Source organism: Macadamia integrifolia, unplaced genomic scaffold (genome assembly GCF_013358625.1).
Source record: "Macadamia integrifolia cultivar HAES 741 unplaced genomic scaffold, SCU_Mint_v3 scaffold170, whole genome shotgun sequence".
Classification (NCBI taxonomy): domain Eukaryota; kingdom Viridiplantae; phylum Streptophyta; class Magnoliopsida; order Proteales; family Proteaceae; genus Macadamia; species Macadamia integrifolia.
The window spans coordinates 458646-480670 of NW_024868316.1; the positions used below are offsets into that span (position 1 = coordinate 458646).

At 39.1% G+C, this 22025-nt stretch overlaps 1 pseudogene; it reads right to left on the minus strand.

The window, feature by feature from the left end:
• Positions 1-3634: 3634 nt before the first annotated feature.
• The window catches only part of LOC122064630, a 30824-nt pseudogene continuing 12433 nt past the window's right edge, over positions 3635-22025 (minus strand).

The window sequence follows — 22025 nt, forward strand, 5'->3', positions numbered from 1 at the left end:
AGACTTGGCTAAAGTCTTTTGAGTTCTTGGAGAACGTGTTTGACTTCAATAAAAACACCAATGATAATAGCAGTTGAAACTCACAAATGACTTTGATATGAATGCTTAAAGCTCTCTTAATTGTTAATTATTAAAGTCATTAGTGGGGTATTTATATAGGTAGAGGCTAGGCTTAATTAGTGTAATGATATCACCCAATTTGGAAGGAGAATATTTTCTAACGGATAGAAAATTTCCCAACCGGCAGTTGCCGCTTCCCAACTGATAGTTGCCACTTCCTAGCCCAGTTGTGAGAAACTAGCTGTTAGACTCATAATATAGCATTTATATCTCCCTTGGAGTCTTTGGAGGGTCAACCGGCAGTTGTTGCTTCTAACCAGAAGTTGCGGGTTGCTCTCTGTGAGCTGTTTAAATCACAGGCAAGTGATCCGGAACTGATCCGGCTAGTCGGTTTAATTTCCTGAAAAAAGACAGTTGTCGGTTCCCATTCGGCAGTTAACGGTTGACTTCTGTTCGCAGAGTCTGATGGAAAAACCATCACAGAGGTGAAGCGGCAGTTGTCGGTTCCCATCCGGCAGTTGCCGGTTGACCTTTGTTTTGTGTTTTGACTGTTTGGCAGTCAAACAAGGGGTTTAGAATGCCTTGGGATGATATGTTAAGGATTTCCATGATTAATATGCATGAGTGTGGTGCATGTGAAGTGTGTGAATTACATCCTAATCTAGGAGTATCCAACTCTTCAACTTGAGTTCTTCCACATCTTCAATGTCTTCAAATTGATTCTTCCACTTCTTCAATGTCTTTTAGATATCTTCAGAATATCTTTGTGTTCTTCATCTTGAATTCTTCTAACTAGTCAATCCCTCTTGTATCTTGGGCTTCTTGAAGTGGTCATTTACATGGTGCTTCCACAATGTGATCCTTTACATGACACTTAGAGAAATAGTTGTTAGAGCTACCACTGGTTTGTTATCATCAAAACCTTTATGGAGAGGGATATTCCCAACAGCAGACTCCTCCCTTAGATTTTCCTAGTCCTATTAGAACTGAATACAGTTAGAAGTTAGCAATTAGTATTAGCTTCCTATTTTGTTTTATCTTGTTCTTTCTTATTCCTAGTAGGAATGTAATAGCTATTCTATTTAATGAATGAAGGAGGGCAGCCCTAATCAAATCGATTGGGACTCCCTCTCCACAATCGTAGGACTCTCTCTCTTTTCTTCTCTTCTCTTTACATGGTACCAGAGCTTAACAAGTTGCTGGTTTGAGAGTCGTTCGTGGGAATCATGCTACTGGTGAAGATCTAGATTTTAGACAAATAAGAACTACGGTTTCAATGAAGGTTTGATGCAAATCATACCTAATTTTGTTCATGTCTTATACTTCTGAATTTGTCCTGAATCGATTGTTGCTAGATAATCAATTTGCTACTGTCAGGGGAATATTGGAAATTATTTCTCTTGTGTGGTGCTCTTGGTTATGGGATTCTTTGTGATGGCGGTTGTTGAAAATTATTTGTCCTTGTATACTACTACACATGAGGGGGAGATTCAAATTATTATTTGTTCGATCTAATTTATTGTCTGCTCAATATTATTTCGTTTGAAGATGTATCTACTAGTGTTTATCCTCAATAACTATTTTATCTTTTGAAGATGGTATATTCAGCGGCCTGATGCTATTTGGTATATTCAACAACTTGATGTTGTTTGGTCCCCGACGACCTGATGTTGCCTATTTATCTGTGGAATTTTCTTTGAGATGTTTGTTTGAGGAGATCTCTATCTGAGGCTTATGAGTGCTTTTGTTATAGCTATTGGGTGCTCAGTTTCTATTGGAATGCCTTCTTTGGGAAGGTCTTTTGATGTCATTGTTGGATGATGCACTTTTGTTGGAGTGCCTTCTTTGGGAAGGTCTTTTGTTTGTTTTGGAGTTGCTAATGGCTTTATGATGGTTGATTGGAGTTCTCTCTATGTTCATTGGAGTTTTTGTTGGTTAAAGGTGAAGCTTTCTATTGCTATGTTTGTGCTCCAGCTTGAGGGGGAGTCTTAGAAATCTATGGAGAGAAAGGAGGAGTCTAGGACTGTGGGCTTGGGTATTCTTAGTCCTATTAGGAATGCTGGTTTTTCTAGTCCTATTAGGACTGAATATAATTAGAAGTTAGAAATTAGTATTAGTTTCCTATTTTGTTCTTTCCTATTCCTAGTAGGATTTGTAATAACTATTCTATTTAATGAATGAAGGACAGCAGTCCCAACCAAATCGGTTGGGACTCCCTTACTCCACAATCGCAGGACTCTCTCTCTCTCTCTCTCTCTCTCTCTCTCTCTCTCTCTCTTCTCTTCTCTTCTCTTCTCTTCTCTTCTCTTTACAGCTACATATATCTTGTATCATCAAAATCAACATTAAGCCACATCAAGTCATCAAAAATCAACATAGGCGACATCAAGTTGTCAAAAATCAACAGTAAGTCATAAAAAAAAATCAACAATTAGAGAAATGTTCTTTTTCTCTAATAAGTTTGATTGATAAAATGATTTTATTTTTACATAAGACTTTTTGTACTAGGTAGAGTACAAAATCAGCTATCCAACAAATCTAAGTCGAAATGACAAAGTTATGTTTTGGTAAAACTTATTTTAAAGTGCACGAATGCTGTTAAAATCGTCTGAATGAAAATAATTTTATGGACAACAAAACAAAATATTAATTTACCTCACTTTTGATTTTTAACAATATTTTATCATAACAAGATTTATGAATTTTCAGAATTGAGGAAAACCCAAGCATTAGAAAGTTGAAAATCGCCTTGACAACCAGAAATCCAGTTTTTGTTTATGGGCTAAGGGGGGTTGACTTTTTATCTTTTTGGAATTTGATTTTTAAACTATTTTTATTGGATTCAAATATGGGGTATTCTCTTAAGCGATGTGCTTTGCAATAAGGCGACAATTAAGAAGTCATGAGTTCAAATTTCATTGGGGACATAAAAAAAAAAAAAATGGCGACAATCACCCAGAACCAACCTAGGCCACCTGAAAGCCTAGGCGATGCCTTGACAACTATGGCTCTGCTCCAAATGCCCAACACCAGCATTTTAAAATTTCTTCACTGAGTTTCTTTCCTAACAAGATGCCAAAGCATAAGAAAGCTGAGTCTTGATTACCTCCCCCTTGTCTAGTACGAGTTTTCCTTATTGGAAATATCCTTCTCATTGCAATGTGATGACTTTCTTAGTGGAGATTAGTTGACTCTATTCAAAACAAAATCCTGTCCCAACTACATTTTTAACTGCATGAAATAGAATTGCTGAAATGATCTTAGAAGCCACTTGTGACATGTTCAAATGGAAATTATTCAAATTTGGAGAACAGCCGTTCTTGCAATCACTTCAAATGCTTTCAAATACATATTGAAGATCATGACAGACGTCATTAAAACTTTGAACATAGCAGAACATCCAACACTTTGGAGATGTTTTCAGCTTGGAATAGGAGACACAATGGCATTTGGGGAATCACCATATTTTAAGAGATATTTTCTTAGAGACTACTGTGAGGTTTTCTTGTGCATTTTTAGTTTTACAAAATATAGAAACTGCAATAAAATTAAGCCATATAATAACACCAAAAAAAAAAAAAGGATTGCAACTAATTAGCGAAGAAAAAAAAATTAGTATTACAAGTTGGTTGTCCTCTCAATCCTAGACTGGAATAACAAAGGAAAGAAAGTCAAAAGCAATTCGTTGTGAGCGTTACAAAAAATTTGGCGGAGGAGAGGACAGAAAAGGAGAGATTGACTCACCTCCATTTTTCCCTTAGTTCTTTCCTCTCAGACAGCACCCATGTTACAAAGACTGCTGCAATGAGTGCAACTATAGTGATTAGAAGCAGAGCATAGTTGAAATCCTCTGTAAGCGAATCATAAGTCCGTGAGGGTGCAATCCTGGTAAAGAAGAGATCATTTCCATATGCAAAGGCAAGGGTGGTTGACTCCAGCTTAGCAGGAACCATTAAAATGTCACGAAGCCGTTCCACTTGCAGTGAGTGTGTTACATATGACTGCATAAATGATCCGTGTATCAGTAAAAATTAACTTGATATCAGATAATAACTAAAAAAACACAACTCTCAGAATCAAGAATCAGACCGTAATGATTTTCCACTTTAAACTGATCCTCCTCCTCCCCCCCACCCCCACCCCCAAAAGAAAAAAAAAAAAGAACCCCTTTCCCCCCTTTTCAAATCCATCTTGTAAGCTGATAGCATAAACTTATTCTATTTTTCTTCCAGGCATGTAAACCACCTAGTACACTAGGGCATGAGGTTCATGTCATTACAGGAAATTTATACTTTTTCAAGATCACAAAAACCATAAAATGGCTCAAATAGACCAGACCTTTTTCCCTTTTCCCAATTTTTCTCTTTCATAGGTACATTGTTTAAAGGGAAGAAACAAGATCATTTAATGAACTGAAATATATGACCAGGCAGAGAAAAGAGAGAGGGATTAGTTTTCCATTTCACAAATTGTTTTCATATGTTGTCCATCATGTTAAACAGAATAATCATTTTCCATGCCGCTCATTGTTTTCTGCTATTTCTAAATTTAAATACAAACAACAGCTAGCAGAAAGGGGAGAAAGGGGAAAAAAGTTTCCTACTTCTTGATGTGATCCTAGGTTCAAACCACCTATCTGGGTTGTTTTGGCTAATGAAAAACTCGTAAATATTTCAGTCTGTAAAGGGGAGTGGTGGAGCTGTAAATAATCAGAATACTAATGGACAGCTTGGTAGTTAACTAAGTGTTGAGATAAGAAGGGAAGTAGGATTTATTGTAAGTGGACAAAATTGGAAGGATTTATAAAATATGAACAAAAGAAGATAAAGGAAGATGGGAAGGGTAGCTTTGGAAACAAGGATAAAATAAGGGTTAGAAATAATAACCCACAACTGAATCTTCTTCAACCCTCAGCCAGCAGAACCAGCTGCAGGGAAGACTGGTTCAAAGTGAATTTCGTCTTCCCCGGAGATCCAATCGATTTGGGGTTTTAGGTGGAGATTGTTCAGCAATGTGAGAGCTATTACAATGGATCTGGAACTGGACTTGCAGAAACCAGCAAACCAGATCTGAAACTGGAAGTGCTTCTCACAATAGGGCTTGATTTGGGGGGGAGATCCAAGGGGCTAGGTTGCCCTAGAGTAGGTATGTTAACTCCAAGGTATGAGCAGAATAAAGGAAGGAACAATGAAGCGATGAGCTTACCGGAGAGCAATGGAAACTTGAATAGATTTTTTTTTTTGGGAGGGTGGTGGTGGGGTGGCTGGGGAAGAAGGAAGGAAACATAGCCATAGGTGCACAATTGATAATAGTTGTATGGAGCCTAGATGAACCAAGGCATCGAGGGGGCAAAAATTAAGGCGATGGCAGTAAGGCGCCAAATCCAGACAAAATTGCCTAGACGCCTTGACAACTATGCACACACTACAGAAAACTTCTCTAAACAAACACAATCCATTATTCAAATCTGTCCAATGCATTTGGTTTCAAGCATATTTAAAGAAAGGAGGAAATTTTCTGTCTGGGAGTGTAGCTCCCACACCAGCACCAGCTCCTATGTGTTTGTCTCTCTTCCTTGTAAAATGACCTCCCTATTCCCCATGGATTGAACTAAATAAGAGGCATTGATTGGCTCTCGTGTAGGCGTAGGAGTGCAAATACCGGACAGAAAACTCTACCCCTTAAAGAAAATAAAGATTCCTACATATAGAAACTACTATAAAGCTGGGAAACTAACTCAACAAGGAAACATGAAATAGGGAATCTATATCCTACATATCTAACTAAAACTCCAATATAAAAGATTACAAGATTATTAGAAGAAATAAATAATTATCCTACTAGACCCAAATCCCAATTCAGGCCTAGTTCCGAGTTGGGCTCTCAAACAGGTTTGGCCTAGGCCAAGGAAGTGCCCCAGCATCACATGGCCATCATTCTTTTCTGTAAGCTACTAAATAATGCAGGTCCGTTTTTGTCACACCCCGCCTCCTCTAGGCCAAGGTATGCGGCACTAGACACCCATATCCAGTCAACCCAACCCTCCAGGATCACAGATACAGTACCCCAATCTGTAAATGCCCCAAAATCACAACTAAAATTAGAGTACACATATAAGATTTGTAAACTTTACTTTACTACTGGTGATTTATTAAATGATAATTACCATATACCAAAATTCATCTGAATTCCGATCCTAGGTATTACAAGAATATAAATAATACAAAAGAATAAATAACTGAAAATAAAGAAGTCATGTCCATCCACATGGTGTCTCGTAGACACAAGCCTTACCATTGCCACCGAAGTCCCAAGCATGCCTCTACACTGGTTCCACCATCTAAAAAGGGTGCAACAAATGGGGTGAGCTTCCACGAAGCCCAGTGAGGGGTAACACACACAAGCAATCATAACAATCCAAGAAGATGCATTAGTATAAATATCCATGCCCAACCACATCAATATGAATGCAATTATATGAATGCAATAACATGATCTATTTATTATCAAACAATTTCTAAGCAACAATTTCTAAGTCCAAAGGGGTATAAGTGCTACTGCAACTTAGGTGTTATCTCCAGTCATGAATGTACGTTATCAGTCCCCAGGGATACAAGCTAGTTGCGGGTCAAGAGCGTGCCGGTTCATAAACTACATCGTTACCCATCAAACCCCTATTAATAACCCTCCTATAATACCACTACATCGAATCCAACATCGCATGTAGGGTATACCTGTCACTGAATCAAACATCGAGTGAGGGTCTGTCACGACGCTGGCATCTGCGCACCTCAGTCATCGAAAATCATCCCTAACCACGGACCGTCGGATGAGAGGATTAGCCAATACGTAAACCCCTATTGAAAAGGGTTGTAGCACCAGGGTGGTTATCCTAGCCCAATGCATTCTAGTATACCACAACACATTTTAATCATACTCACACACACTCACCCTAAGCATGCAGTGCCACCGGCACCAACCGTTGGCCACCCTGCACCCCAGTCTCCACACACACACACACACACACACACACACATATACTCACACACTCACCCTGAGCATGCAGTGCCACCGACACCAACCATTGGCTATCTTGCACCTCAGTCACACACACATACACCCACCCTTAGCATGCAGTGCCACCGGCACCAACCGTTGGCCACCCTGCCGCAGTCTCCACACACACTCACCCTGAGCATGCAGTGCCATCGGAACTAACCATTGGCCACCCTGCACCCCAGTCACACACACACACACACACATACACCCACCCTGAGTATGCAGTGCCACCGATACCAACCGTTGGCCACCCTGCACCCCAGTCACACACACACACACATATGCACAATCATAATCCACATTCTCATGCCACATCAACACTTTCCATAAGGAACAAGGTAATAATAATATGCAAAATGACATGATTCACCCACATTTGCGATATGATGCAAGCATTCCATAAAAGCATACAAAATCCTGTCACCTCGAGTTCTAGATGGCGGTAGATAGTTGATGGTTTCATGTTGCGTGCTCCCATCACTTCTCGGTTCCACTGTTAGGACACATAGTGTTTTTAGGTTATTTGGTTATCTATAAGGGAGTGGGACACTACGACCTGTGCCCCAATAAAAGGATTAAAAATTAGCTTTAAAATGGTTCATCTTATCCACCGGTGAGTTCACCGGTGGACAAATCCGAAAGGGATGCAAATCCTGTAATATTTTCACCAGTGGATGGTCCCTGCCTTCACCGGGGCCGGTGACCATCAGCCGGTGAAGTTAAAACCGGGGTTTTCTTGCCCAGATCAGCCCCATAGGCCTTGTGGCCCCTTTGTCTGATTGTGTGTATGTGTGGTTTCGAGTGTAGTGCCATTTCCAACTCCATTTCTCCCTCTTTTGTATGGTTTATAACTTAGGTTTTGTGATTTTAGGGTGGGTTTGCATGTAGGTTATATACACACACACATCACCTAGCTTAAGTTTAGTGTAATTGGTGGGTTAATTTACATAGAGTCATAAGATAGACTCAAATCCCCATTTTTTCAAGTCTAGGTTAACCTAAATTGAGGAATATCGGTTGGGGGGGTTCATGTAGTGACCATCAATTGCTTGTGTGATCACTCAAATCAATTATTCATGTATTTAATTTCATTTTCCCCAACCTAATTTTGGGTTTGGGATAACTAGTTGTAGAGGACTTGGCAAATTCCCAAATCCTAGGGTTTTGGGTTTCCAAATTTGGGGCTTTTCATATAAGATGCATTCACACTCAATGGTGAATGATTAACTTGCTTGATTAGGTCCCGTACACCAAAATCCCCCATTCAACTTGTAGATTGGGTATGTGGGTAGAGGGATTTTGATTTGGATTTTTCACCAACCTAGCCTAGGTCAAGATGGGGTATGAGAGAGAGAGAGAGAGGAACTTACTTTCAATGGTAGGTGCTCCCTTTGCTTCCCTCTTCTTCCTCCTCCCTTGCCTTCCTTCTCCTCCTCCTCCTTTTTTCTCCCTTTCCTTGTTTCTCTTTTTGTAGGAGAAGAAATGAATGGTAAGAGTCCTATTTATAGCCACTTAAGTCACATTAAGGGTTGTTTGGGGAATAAATGGGTTTTTACCCAATACCGAGTAATTCCGCTATTCGGCACTAACGGGCCCACCTTAGGGTGTCCGGATACATTAATCTATTCCCCAATAGGTTGTCCCAACTATTGGGGTTTGATGTGCATGGGTGCGAAGACCCGGGTCCCACGGCAAAATAACCCGATTTTGGCCAGTATTCTTACCGGAGGGTGTTCACCGGTGGATGCTCCATCAGCCGGTGAAGGCTGAACTAGTCACCCTTGTGAGGAAATGGGTCCTTAAGTTGAGTGGGGCCTTCTCAAGGTGTTTTTGGTGTGTGGGCCCACCTCTTGGTATATTTCATTAATAAGGTCCGGGAAAATTCTCTTCAATGGTAAAGTACATACCTTAACTCCTTCAATGGTTTATAGTCCTTCTATACAATGAGCCGGACAAATCCATAAATTACTAGTGGTTGTCACCTGATTGCATCACCTAGGTCCAAAAGTTGAAATTAGTTCGGGTTTTTGGGCATGGGTGTAACAGTTTTAAATTAATTTGGGACATAGTTTAATATAGGTTTGGGATTGGCTTTTAATTTTTGGGTTTATTAATTTCAAACCCCAAATACAGGCTTATAAAAAAGGTCCACTAAATGATAAACTCAAAAGGTAAGGCCTAACCCAAACCTATATTAAATTCTGGTCCAAATTTAAACCAGGCCTGCTTTACTAAACCCTCTATTTTTTGCCATGTGGACAAGACGATTTGGCATTCAGACCATTTGATAGATATTGAACTGAGAAACTAATAATAGGCCACATGTCAAATTTTATGCAGGCCTTTCCCTTCAAATTCCCAATGGTACCTATTATTCAAATAGCCCACTTTCTCAAACAATTTATAAAGCATTATACGACATTCTGATAAGAAGATTTGGTGGGAGAAAGTTTCCTACATGAACCCCTAAAATTTCTACTTTCAATATAGTCACAGTCTTCATAATTTTTTGTCTTCACCAGATTTCAAGCGTTTTACATTTGAAAAAATCTGACCAAAATTGCATTAAGAGAAAAAAAAAATTGTTTCACAAGAGTGATTCTTCTAATTTTAGCTGTTTCAAAGTGGTTTATTAGAAATGAATTTTTTTCTCAACCCTAATAATCATAATCACTTCTCTATTTTTGTGTGGATCATTTACAGTAGATGCTTGCTTACTATTAGAATCACTAAAAAGCATCCAAAAAGTGCTCCCATATGAATCACTCCAGAGAATCAGAAATCATGCCAAATATTGCTGTATTTGCCAACTACATTCCCTACCCGATTAAGTTACCAGTAGATCAATATATATTAAATCTGTAAATACACCTTCATGATCAAAGAATTTGACATGTATATTAAAATGAAACAGATCAACTGTCACTGCGGAATAATCTTAAGTACCAGGGAAGAGTGTAGCTTACCTGAGGAATAATTGACAGTGAATCTGTCAGAGGTATAATTCCTTCTTCTTTCTCTGCTTGAGTGGGATTGATTGATCGTCGAGGATCTAGATAATGTTTATCAAATGCCAGCACCTGCAGAACACAAAATTCTATTAAGTAATGAAAAATACATGTGCCACTCAGAAATCAGGATTTTTTTCACATTTCAGCTGACCTGATCACCAATGGTACCAATAAGAAGCTGCTTAGAGGTTATACCCCTGGCTGTGGATGTCACTGCCATTGTTTTCACAGAATGGGTGAAGAAGTAACTCTGGGATTTCTTCACCACTTCTGGCCAAGAATATGAAGAAATAGGTGAAGTAAGATTGTGCTTTCCAAGGAAAAGCTTCCAAACATCAGTGTTATCCCGTGGACAGTAGTCAATTTGGAAAGCACTGGATTAATCTAATTGCCCCATCCCTCCTTCCCAAACAAACAAATAAATAAAGGGATTAATCTGGAATAACAAATAGGAAGTACAAAAAGGGATGTAGATGCTTACCGCCCGAGACTGATCATGGTTCTCAATCACTGATATCTCATATTTGTATGCTCTGAGATTGAAGTAATGGTACACAACCCAGTTCTCACTAAAGACCTTCAGACAGAACAATGGCATGAGTGAAAAAATCAGTCCTTACTCCTTACTCTAACAAATGCCTGAAGATAAGCACACTTACAGAATGAACAGGCCCCTGTGAACCAAGGTGCGTCATACAGTGCAATATTCGACCAGTTACAGTATCGATCAGATAGATGACTAACCAAGAATCTTCTGGGGTCACTAATCCAATTGCAAAGTAGGCCTTAGGTGCAACAGTAGCCACGAAGAGCAGGTTTCTGGATATATATTTGAACATCACATCGTGATCTTCTATTATTTTTGCTTGTGGATGAACCACCTAGAGATAAATAATAAAAAGACTTACAGCTAGTATATTAAGCATGGGTAACTGCAACACATGTAACAAGGGAATCATTATGCATCCAAGTTAAAACATTTAACCAGATTGCTATTGAACAAAATCGGAGCAATAATTACATTGCATTCAGGTACTATTTATATACTTCTACACAGTTATATGTATTTCAATATTTCATAATTTTCATGCACACACAAATCATCCCTCATCACTGGTTGAACCCACCAAGGTCCTTCCTCTCCATGACCAGCAGAAGCATGCATAAATAATACATGTCAAATATCATCAATGAAGGTTCTTGATATCCATGGCCATATATTATTTTGATTGCTTTTTGCAGACAATTAGAATTTGTTACTTGGATCCATGGTTGAATGGGTCAGAGGCTCATATTTTCTAGTACTTAATATTTAGGCTTTAGGGGTTTCAAGTTTCCTGTGCATTTTGTGAATCTGACAATAAGAAGTTAGGTGTACATCTGATGTCATTCACCTTATATACTGAGACTGTTCCCCTGCTTCTTTCTTATTAATACAATTGATTAACAAACATAGCGGAAAAAAGAAATCCTTAACTAGTTTCATATATGTTGAAGCTTGCAAATTTAAAATAATTTTATCATATCAGAGGAGTAGGCGATTGAGAACACAAACACACTAAGGTTTTTTATTGTGAGAATTTGAACTGTTCACTAATAAAAATGCAATACTGTGTTGTCTTCTACAAATCTCACACCATACTCCATTTTAAGCAAACTGAAATACCATTGAGCCAAGACTACCTCAACCAATAAGGAATAAGCTACCAAGAAGAACCGGGAGGCCTAAATAACAATATATTTACAATATGGTTTATAGGCACAAACATAAAAAGAAGATATTTGTAACACCGTAACAGCAAGAAAATTGCACCAGGGGAAGAATAAAAGCATAATACAGAAAAAAGAAACCAGACCTCGTTCAATTTTCTTGTTGCAGTTGAAATAATCTTCTCTAATTCCGAAGGGAATACAATAGACCTCAATTCTCGAGTGTTAAAGCAGAACTTATCTGTCATGCAGTTGCTATGTGGCATGCCCTCTAATAATGTCTTTCTCAGCTTCAACAGAATACCAATATATGTTTGGAAGTTCACTTAGAAAGATTTTAAAGGCCTCAAATGTTCAGGGATATAAATGTGCAAGCCCACCTACATCTATAAGCAGGTGAAGCCTCTGCTCTGCTGAATCTGTAAATGGCAGTGGGATAACCTGAGCTATGGAATGAGCAAGGCTCAAAGAATTTAGCTCTTTCCCAGTATACGAATCAACAAATGAGAGTAAACCCTGAGCATCGGAACCAAGCCCACATCTCCCGACAACAAGAATAGATGGATTCTCATCCATCGCATGATGATGAGGAACCTGCCATTGATATATATTAAGGCCGGTGGGATACTGACAGGCTTCTGATTTACGAAGAGAAGGTAGTAAAAGAGACCAAACAACCCGTCCATCCCCTGTGTGCAGAGCGAAAAGCTTCCCTGCTCTAGTGAGTACTATCAAAAGCTTTCGAAAGCCATTGTAGTCTCTCGTCATCTTGCTCTTCTCAGAGCTTTTCAACCTCATACCTTGTATAGCCGCTATGTCATCAGGGCTTGCAAGCATTAAAGTGTTGGTGTATGATGTCTTGTATTCCGTCGCAGTTTAATCCAGGGAGTACTGGTGTAGCATCTAGACAGGCAGGACGGCGGTCCCTTTCATTGTTTGGGTAGGGGTCCCTTTCACCGAACCTCGTAAAATCCGTGTGCATTGTTTGTTTTGTTTTTCCATTATCTTCTGCATCGTTTTAGGGTTGCGTTTCTACATAAAGTACCTTTAAGCTTTAGCATGTGTCCCTTTCACAGCATAATACAACAAAACCATGTCAGGATGGAAGTAGCAAAAGGGGCACAGTATAAACTTATCTTTTAAGTAGGAAAGTCTTCAAACATAAGTACAAATGCATCATAGAATATAACAGTAAACAGACTTCTGACAGTAAAACAACAGAATTCCTAGTTCCGTCACATCGTTGGCATTTCCCTCATCTCCTCAGTGGCCAAGATGCCCAGTTTCTAAAAAAATAACTGACATTTCCAACAATCAAAAGAATATATTTGCCTTTCAAGAATGTAACCCATGAAGGTGGATGCTGACGGTGGAAAGCTTAGGAGGGGAAATCTATGAAGTTAAGGAGGTAATCCAGAAAGCAACTAATTAAATAACAGGCCTGCACCTTTTCATCAAATTTCATTCATTACTGAATGATAATTAATGAATTTATTTTATTTATTATTTATCTTCTTTTGGGTAGGGGGAGGAAGGGTGGGAACCCCCAAAAGAAAAGGCAATACTATCAGAACCTTTTCTCCCTGTCAAAGGAATCATCGCAAAACTCTGGATTAAAAGTCAAGAAAGAAAATTGGAGGCAACTGACATACTTTAGAAGCACCCATAAGTTGATACTACTACCACATTTCACAAGACAATGGACCAAGACGTAAGAATGTTGAAAAATACAGACAATCTGCACACCAAAAATAGTAACATTTTTTGTCAAATACCTAGAGAAAATTAAACAATGCATCCTATTTCGATTTAAACATCCAATTTTCCCACAGTTAATAGGAAAAGCACTTCTTATAAGGCCTAAATTAAGTCGGTGTACTTATTTCAAAAGGTCACCAAGAGTTCACATTTAATCAGGTCATTTTTAATGCATAAAATTAAGAAGTAATTTTGGATCTTCTGAAAGGTAAAAATGGTCATGCCCAATGATCCTCAACAAGCAGGGGGTGGACTGAATTTACTTGATGAGTTCATGGAACTGCAGTAAAGCTAGTTTTATTATAAGGAATCACCAAAATGAAGAGCATACCTTCAGCCATTCAAAGAGGTTGTGTTCCACTTTAGCAACTGATACTCCATCCTTTTCCACAGGAAGTTCTGAAGTTGTCACATCAATAACCGAAGCAAGCCCATCTCCCCTACTCCACACAATCTCTCCCTGTTGTAGCAACAGAAGCGAATGATCTTCCATGACAGCCAAGGCCCTAAACCCATTAGACCCATCTGTTCGTATATAGCTGTTGATGAAAACCTTCTGTACGAGGCCCCTTTGAGGATCTATTTCAAAGCTTTCCTCAAGTAAATTACTGGTCCAGTCATTTTCAAGCTTCACTTGGAGCTGAGTCCTACTTCCTTCATGTCGAACCAATGCAAAAGCATTTTGGCCCTCAAAGAACAAAATAGGATCACTAAAAGCTACTGGATAATTAATTTTCACTACCACTTCTAGCTTGTTTTCCCCCAACAGTCTAAGGAACACTGCAAAAGAATCTGCTTTTAGTGCAAATACCCCGGTAAGCTTTGTAGGCAATATTCTTGCCACCCCAAGAGAACCTGGAAGAAGATCTGGAATATGTGACTGGTGAAAGCTGATCTCTCCATCCCGATAGCTTATTACCACCACATTTGACCCAGTGGAGTCCAACATCACGAGTATGTCATTAGAGACAAATAAGATTTCTCCGGAAAAGCCACCAAGAAAAGCTGCACTCCTATGCTCAAGTAATTCTCCAGTTTTAGCATTAATCTGGTATGTATGAAACTCTGATGAACCAACAAATCCTACAGCATATATGATAACACAGTCAACATGCTGAAAGATTCGCTGAATCTCTAAGCTGCAGGAATAGTAGCACAGAATAGCTAATAAGGAGACATTGAGCCCGGAGATTGTCAAGGAAACAAAAAAACACTTAACACATCAAACAACAAACTTAGCTAACCTCTCTGCGGTCAACTCTCTCTTCCAAAGAACCTCTCCATTAATGCTTGAAAAAGTATGGAGACATCGTCTACCGAAAGCAAAAATTATGTTGTTCTTATCCACTTTGAAGTTCATCTGCAAGATTTAACTTGCATTTGAGAACTTCGCAAAGTGATGCTTTGGTCATTCTAATCATTAGATGTATGGGGAATTCCCTGCATGGGCTATATGTTGACTTTGTCTCCTATCTCAATTGTATAACCCACCATGTCTGATGTGGGGCTTCTCCCCTTGTTTTCAAACAGAATTGACCATTTTAAACAAGTTTCAAAGCACTACTGAGATATGACGGTGTTGGATTTGATTAAAAATCAACGCATGTCTAGGTGATGATGTAGACAACATATCCACAAAGTTTAAGGACCAATAGACCCTGCATGGCACATTATTCAACAGACAAAGCAGGAGAGAGAGAGAGAGAGATAAAAAACAGTTAATTAGATTAATTACCACATAAAATGTTCATCAGAGAGCACAGGTAGTTATATCATAGGACCTCATATACTAACCAATAGAAATGTCTTGGAGGGTTTTGAACCCTGAAGGAGAGACTCCCACACCATCTGCCCATCAGGAAGGTTCCATGCTCTTAAAATAGTACCCCCTGATGAAAGGGTAATGACACCTGAAAGAGAAGGATTGTTCATACAGATCAGTTATTTCAGTGTCAAATAATTTTCAGCTTCCAATTTCATAATATTCATGCCCTCATCTTCATAACTGAAAAAAAAAATTAATTAAATAAATAAATATTACGATAATCAATGTTTCACTAAGAGCCAAGTCTAAAATTCAGTACCAATATTTCACACCAAAAGCCAAGTGAAAAATCAAGCAATCAGCTCTTACCTACTTCTAAAGCCTACGATTTAAATTATGTTTGAGCCCATTCCTGTAGGTTTCAGGGTTATAATGTACACCTGATATAGTGGCTAGTAGGGGTGTCAATCTTGAGCCTGCACTAGTAGGCCCGACCCAGCCCGACTCGCTTAAGGCCCAACCCGAACTGGCCCGTTTATCAAACGGGCGTTTACGGTGCAGAGTTGTAGCCTGTCAGGCGCCCGACCTGCCCGACTCACTTTTGTAGCCCGTCAAGCGCCCGACCGGCCCGACTCACTTAAGTAGCCCGTTAGAACCGACTCACTTAGCCCAACCAACCCGACCCCCTTTAGAAAAATGTTAAAATTGTAAATACCTATTTTACCACTAATACTACAAAATATGAGTAATGCTTAAATTGTAAATACCTATCTAAGAATCTTATCTTCTTAAATTCAAAGAAAAATGCTTAAATTGTAAAGCCAATAGTTTAATCCGCTTAAAAAATGATTTTAGGGTATGCCCGTCTAGAGCTCGTTTAGAGCCCGTTTAGAATCAAATAGGCCCATAGCCTGTTTAAGGCCCGTTTAAGGTAGCCCGATTAAAGCCTGACACTGACTAGCCTGATTACAAATTGTATTATGCCTCCCAAACCCAGGCCCGTTTAAGTAAACGGGCATTCACGATGCAAGGATTTCACACCGCCAGGCCCGGTTAGGCCCGACCGAGACTGGTCCAGCCAGACAGATTGACACCCCTAGTGGCTAAGACCAAGGATTAAAATATCGGTGTCAGTCGCTGTATCATTCGGCCAAAATTAAGATACGTATTGGAAATACACTAAGATATACTAAAAATATGCATATAAATGGATAGGAAACACTTTTTTATATACTTTTACATAAAAAAAATAGTTAAAAAAAGTTATATATAACATGTATTATGCATAAACGCTAAATTGAGAGTATCGCACTAAGAATCCAAGGTTTGTAGTTGTCCCATAATTGTAAAATCCTTGTATTTCCACTTTAGTTAGAGAAAAAAATGGCTGGCAACATCTTTGGAACAAAAACCCCTAAAAAAATTGTGTTTTTCTGAAAAAATGATCCATATTGGCCATTATATGACCGTATCAATACATACCAATACATACCGATACATACCGAAACGTACATTTCACCTTGATTTTTAATTTTTCATAGAGTATTGGTATGTATCGATGCGTAACGTATAGTATCGGTGGTGTATTGATGTGCTACTATTCGAATGATACATATCGATACAAAAGGATTTCAAAATTTCTATGTATCATATCGGTAAGGGCTGATACCGATACATATCGGCCGATATAGTACAATACGTACCGATACTTTAAAGTTTAAACTATGGCCTTGTTTTTCTTGACTAGAGTATCCTGGTGGACTGTCCATATATACTTCTTCAGCTAGCTCTCTATGAAGAAAGGCATTTTTGACATCTAGTTGTTGTAACTCCCATCCTTGGTTCACTGCATAGGAGATGATAACTTGAGCAGTTTTCATTTTTGCCATAGGGGCAAAAGTCTCTTGGTAGTCAATTTCATACGTCTGAGTAAAGCCCTTTGCCACCAATCTTGCCTTGTATCTATCCACAGCCCCATTAACATTATGCTTGACCGTGAACAATTATTTATAGCCAACTGGTTGCTTTTGCAGGGGAAGAACAACCAGATCCTATGTGTTATTCTTGTGAAGAGCTCTCATCTCCTCATTCATTGCCTCCTTCCACTTAGGTTCTGCATTTGCCTCCTGCCAGGTTTTAGGAATAGAGGACAAGAAAGATACAAATACATGATATGATGGGGAAAGAGCATTGTATGACACCACTTTGGAAATTGGATGTTGGGTATGAGTCCTATTACATTTTTAATGAGCAATAGGAACATCAAGAGACTAATCAAAAGTAAGAGGAAAGGTTATACCTAGGAGAGGAGACTTAGGATCAGGAAGCGACGGAGTAGTAGTGGTAGTATGAGTGATAGTGTCAGCTCTCCTTTTTTTGCGAGAGAATACCTGTATCACTGGACCATCCTGTGCTTTCTGCTGAATCTGTTCCTCCCCCTAAATGGGAGTCTCCTGCTGCCCCTGAACAGTAACCGATGGATCAATGGGAGCCTTTAAATCGGTATTAATGTTTTCAATATACCTCTGAATAGCACCATCATCTATGGTAAGGAAATGACAATTAAAAGTAAGAATTTGAATCACCTCTTCACAACCAGATAACTCCCCCTAAAGGTGGAAAGTACATCTCGATCTCACAAAAGATCACATCTATGGACACAAAGAGCCGTCGATAAGCTAGATGATAGCATTGGTAGCCCTTCTGAGTGGGAGAATAGCCACAAAAATACACCGAAGTCCACGATGGTCGAGCTTGCCTGGAACCTGATAATAACAAACGAAACAAACACAATCAAACACCTTGAGAGGAATAACAAAAGTACAAGACCCAAATAACAACTCAATGAGGATCTTAAAACTAAGCACATGTGAAGACATCTAGTTGATGAGGTAGGCAGCATTAAGGACAACCCCACTCCAATAGGTAGCAGGACTTAGATCTCAAACATCAAGGAGCAAGCAACTTCAAGTAAATGACGACTCTTAAGTTCAAACACCCCATTTTGCTCCGGGGTAACCACACAAATGATCTGATGGATGATCCCATGATCAACTAGGTAGGACTAAAAAGAACCATCCATATATTCCTTCCCATTATTAGTATGCATGATATTGATTTTAGCACCAAACTGTGTACAAACCATGCAATAAAATTCCCGAAAGCACTAAAAAGCTTCTCTTATGATGCACTAAATAAATCCAAGTAAAACGAGTATTGCAATCAATAAAAGTGGAAAGTACGTCTCTGTCTCACAAAAAATCACATCTATGGACCCAAAGAGCCATCGATAATCTAGATGATAGCATTGGTAGCCCTTCTGAGTGGAGAATAGCCCACAAAAATACACCGGAGTCCACAATGGTCGAGCTTGCCTAGAACCTAATGATAACAAATGAAACAAATACAATCAAACATCTTAGGAGGAACAACAAAAGTACGAGACCCAAATAATAACTCAATGAGGATCTTAAAACTAAGCACATGTGAAGACATCTAGTTGATGAGGTAGGCAGCATTAAGGACAACCCCACTCCAATAGGGAGTAGGACTTGCATCTCAAACATCAAGGAGCAAGCAACTTCAAGTAAACGACTCTTACATTCAGCCACCCTATTCTGCTCCAGGGTAACCACACAACTGATCTGATGGATAATCCCATGATCAGCTAGGTAGGACTGAAAAGAACCATCCATATATTGCTTCCCATTATCAGTACGCAGGACATTGATTTTAGCACCAAACTTGTACAAACCATGCAATAAAATTCCCGAAAGCACTGATAAACTTCTCTTATGATACACTAAATAAATCCAAGTAGAACGAGTATTGCAATCAATAAAAGTGACAATATCTATAGCCGGAAACAGAGTCACAACGGGCAAGGCCCTAAACATCAAAATGAATTAAAGCAAAAGGAACAGTACTTCTATTATCAGAAAGAGGATAAACATTCCGAGTTTGTTTTACCAAAACACACGCATCACAAATCAACTACTGGTCCATAATACAGTTTCTAACTAATGACGAAATAATCTAGATAAAATGCCCCATGGGGTGTGACCCAGTCATCAATGCCAACCCAAAAGTTTTGGGAGTGCCAAATTAAATGAAATATGTAAAGCCCGTGAGGGACCAGTGTCTGGGATTCTAGATAATAGAGACCACCACTCATTCTACCATTGCCAATCGTTACCCCCGTCACCAAGTCCTGAAACACAGTGAGTAGGAAAGAAAGTGACTTTACAGTTCAAATCCTTATTAATTCTACCAATTGATACTAAATTAATAGAAAACTTAGGAACATGTAACACAAAAGATAATGACAACGTAGAAAGCACTGAATGGAACCCGAACCAGTAATAGGTGAAAGGGAACCATCAACAACATGAACTTTGGTATTACCTGAAGAGGGACAATAGGTAGAAAAAAAGGTGGGCAAATAGGTCATGTGATCAGTAGCCCCAAAGTCAATTGTCCAGGACCGAGAGGCTACAGATGCACTATGACCACAAACTATAGTACCTGAGTGGGTTGAGTGGGTTGAGTGGGAGGCAGTAATTCTTAATAAAGAGGAGGCAGCAACAGCAGCAACAGTAGAGGATCTCATTTGAGTTAACATACGACGAAGCATAGCCATTTCTTCAATAGAGAAGGATGCACCTTGTTAGAAGTTATCGTAGGAGAGGAAAGGAGGAGTCTGTGAGTTGCATAGACTCCTCCTTTCTGTTAGTCAAGATTCCTAGTAAATAGGAGTCCTAGTTGTACTAGGACTCGTATTAGTTTCCTATAAGTCAGTAACTAATAAGGTAGTCTTCTATTGTGTTTTATATTCCTAGTTGTAGTAGGACAACTATCTTATTGTAATTGTAATAGAATGTTAGCTATTTAATGAGAAGATGAGGGCAAAAGCAATCACACGATTGAATATGCTATTTCCTCAAGTTCGACTCTCTCTTTCTCCCTCTCGGTCTTTTTCTATTTTCTTTATTTTATTTTTACATGGTATTAGAGCTGGTATGATCCTTAAATCAATAAACAACCCTATTTTATAACCTACTGTTTAGAAAATAAGGTAAAGAATAGCTCTCGATTTTTGGTTTCTCCCCTAAGAAGCTCGCGGCTCTTTTAGAGGGGATGTTTTCATCCCCTATTTTTTTTGGAATGTGTATGCAGGACTGATGGTTGAAATCAGTCGCATGTATGAAGGGATTAACTCAAATTGTTAGAAGAAAATTTATGGATTGGGATTTTTGGATTGAAGATTGTTTCTTGGCTGACGTTTCTCTCTCCTGGAACTGACATCAAGAACTGAAGTAACTTACAAACCAGCCGTCAGAAGTCAACCAAATTTGGAAGTCTTTGTTGCCTTGGGAAGACCTTCACTCGATCAGAAGCTCAGTCCATTATGCGCCCAGAACAGCAAGCCGCAGGTACTTCTCTAAAACCCTGCGCAGGGTTTTTCTCTCTCCTCCTCGGTTGGGCTATATTTGGTGGATTTTGGCTACTGTTTGGGTACTGTTTTAGGTACTATTTACTAGACTTTGGGTACTGATTTGGGTACTGATTTGGGCACTATCTTGCTGCTTTTTGGGTACTATTTGCTGCTATTCCTTCGGGTTTTAGTCTTCAATCCACTGTTGGTATATTAGGGTTTTGACATCTGTGCCAATTCCCCTTTGGTTGTTACCTTTTATTAAAGATTGTCTGCTATTTTCTTGAACTTGTGTGATCTAACAAAGGAAGTTAGATAGATTGATTCGTTCTGTGTGCACTAATGGCTGACACAAAAGGGAAGAAAGTTGTTACTGAGGTGATGTCTTCATCATCACATAAAATTACAGAAAAGAAACTTTTAGGAGCTGCCAATTTCTACCAATGGAAGAAAATTATGCAGCTTGTTTTGACTGGTTGAGATCAGCAGGATCACCTAACAAAGGAAAAATCTGCTAATGATACTACATGGGATACAGTTGATGCACATATTTTTGGACAGCTATTGAACTCAATGGATAACTCCATAGTTGATGTTGTTACTCATATTGATCTGTGAAAGAGCTGTGGGACTATTTGAATGTTCTGTATTCTGGACAGAACAACCTTTCTCGTATCTATGAACTGTCTCAGGACTTTTATCTGATTATAGGAAGGGTCGGCCTCTAACTCAGTACTTTGTTGATTTCAAGAGGATGTATGAAGAGCTGAATTCTCTTCTCCCTATTAGTAGTGATGTGAAGAAGATGCAAGACCAGTGAGAGCAACTTGCAGTTATAGGATTTTTGGGAGGTCTTGGAATAGAATATGACTCTATTCATTCTCAGATCCTTAGAGGTGACAAGGTGGCATCTCTTGCAGATACCTTTTCCCGAGTCTTACGGGTATCTCGAGAGAATTCTCAAGATTCCACTCCAGTGGAAAACTCCACACTTGCAGCACAAGGTAATAATCGAGGAACTTCACGTGGCATAGGTAATGGTGGTAATAAGGGACAATTTACTAGGAACTCTTTAGACAGTTCAGAAGCAGTATGTATATGTCATCATTGTGGTAAACCAGGACACAACAACAACAACAACCATAACCTTATCCCAACTTGATGGGGTCAGCTACATGGATCCGATAAGGTCTAAGATGCATATAAGTATAAAAATAGACATTCTAAA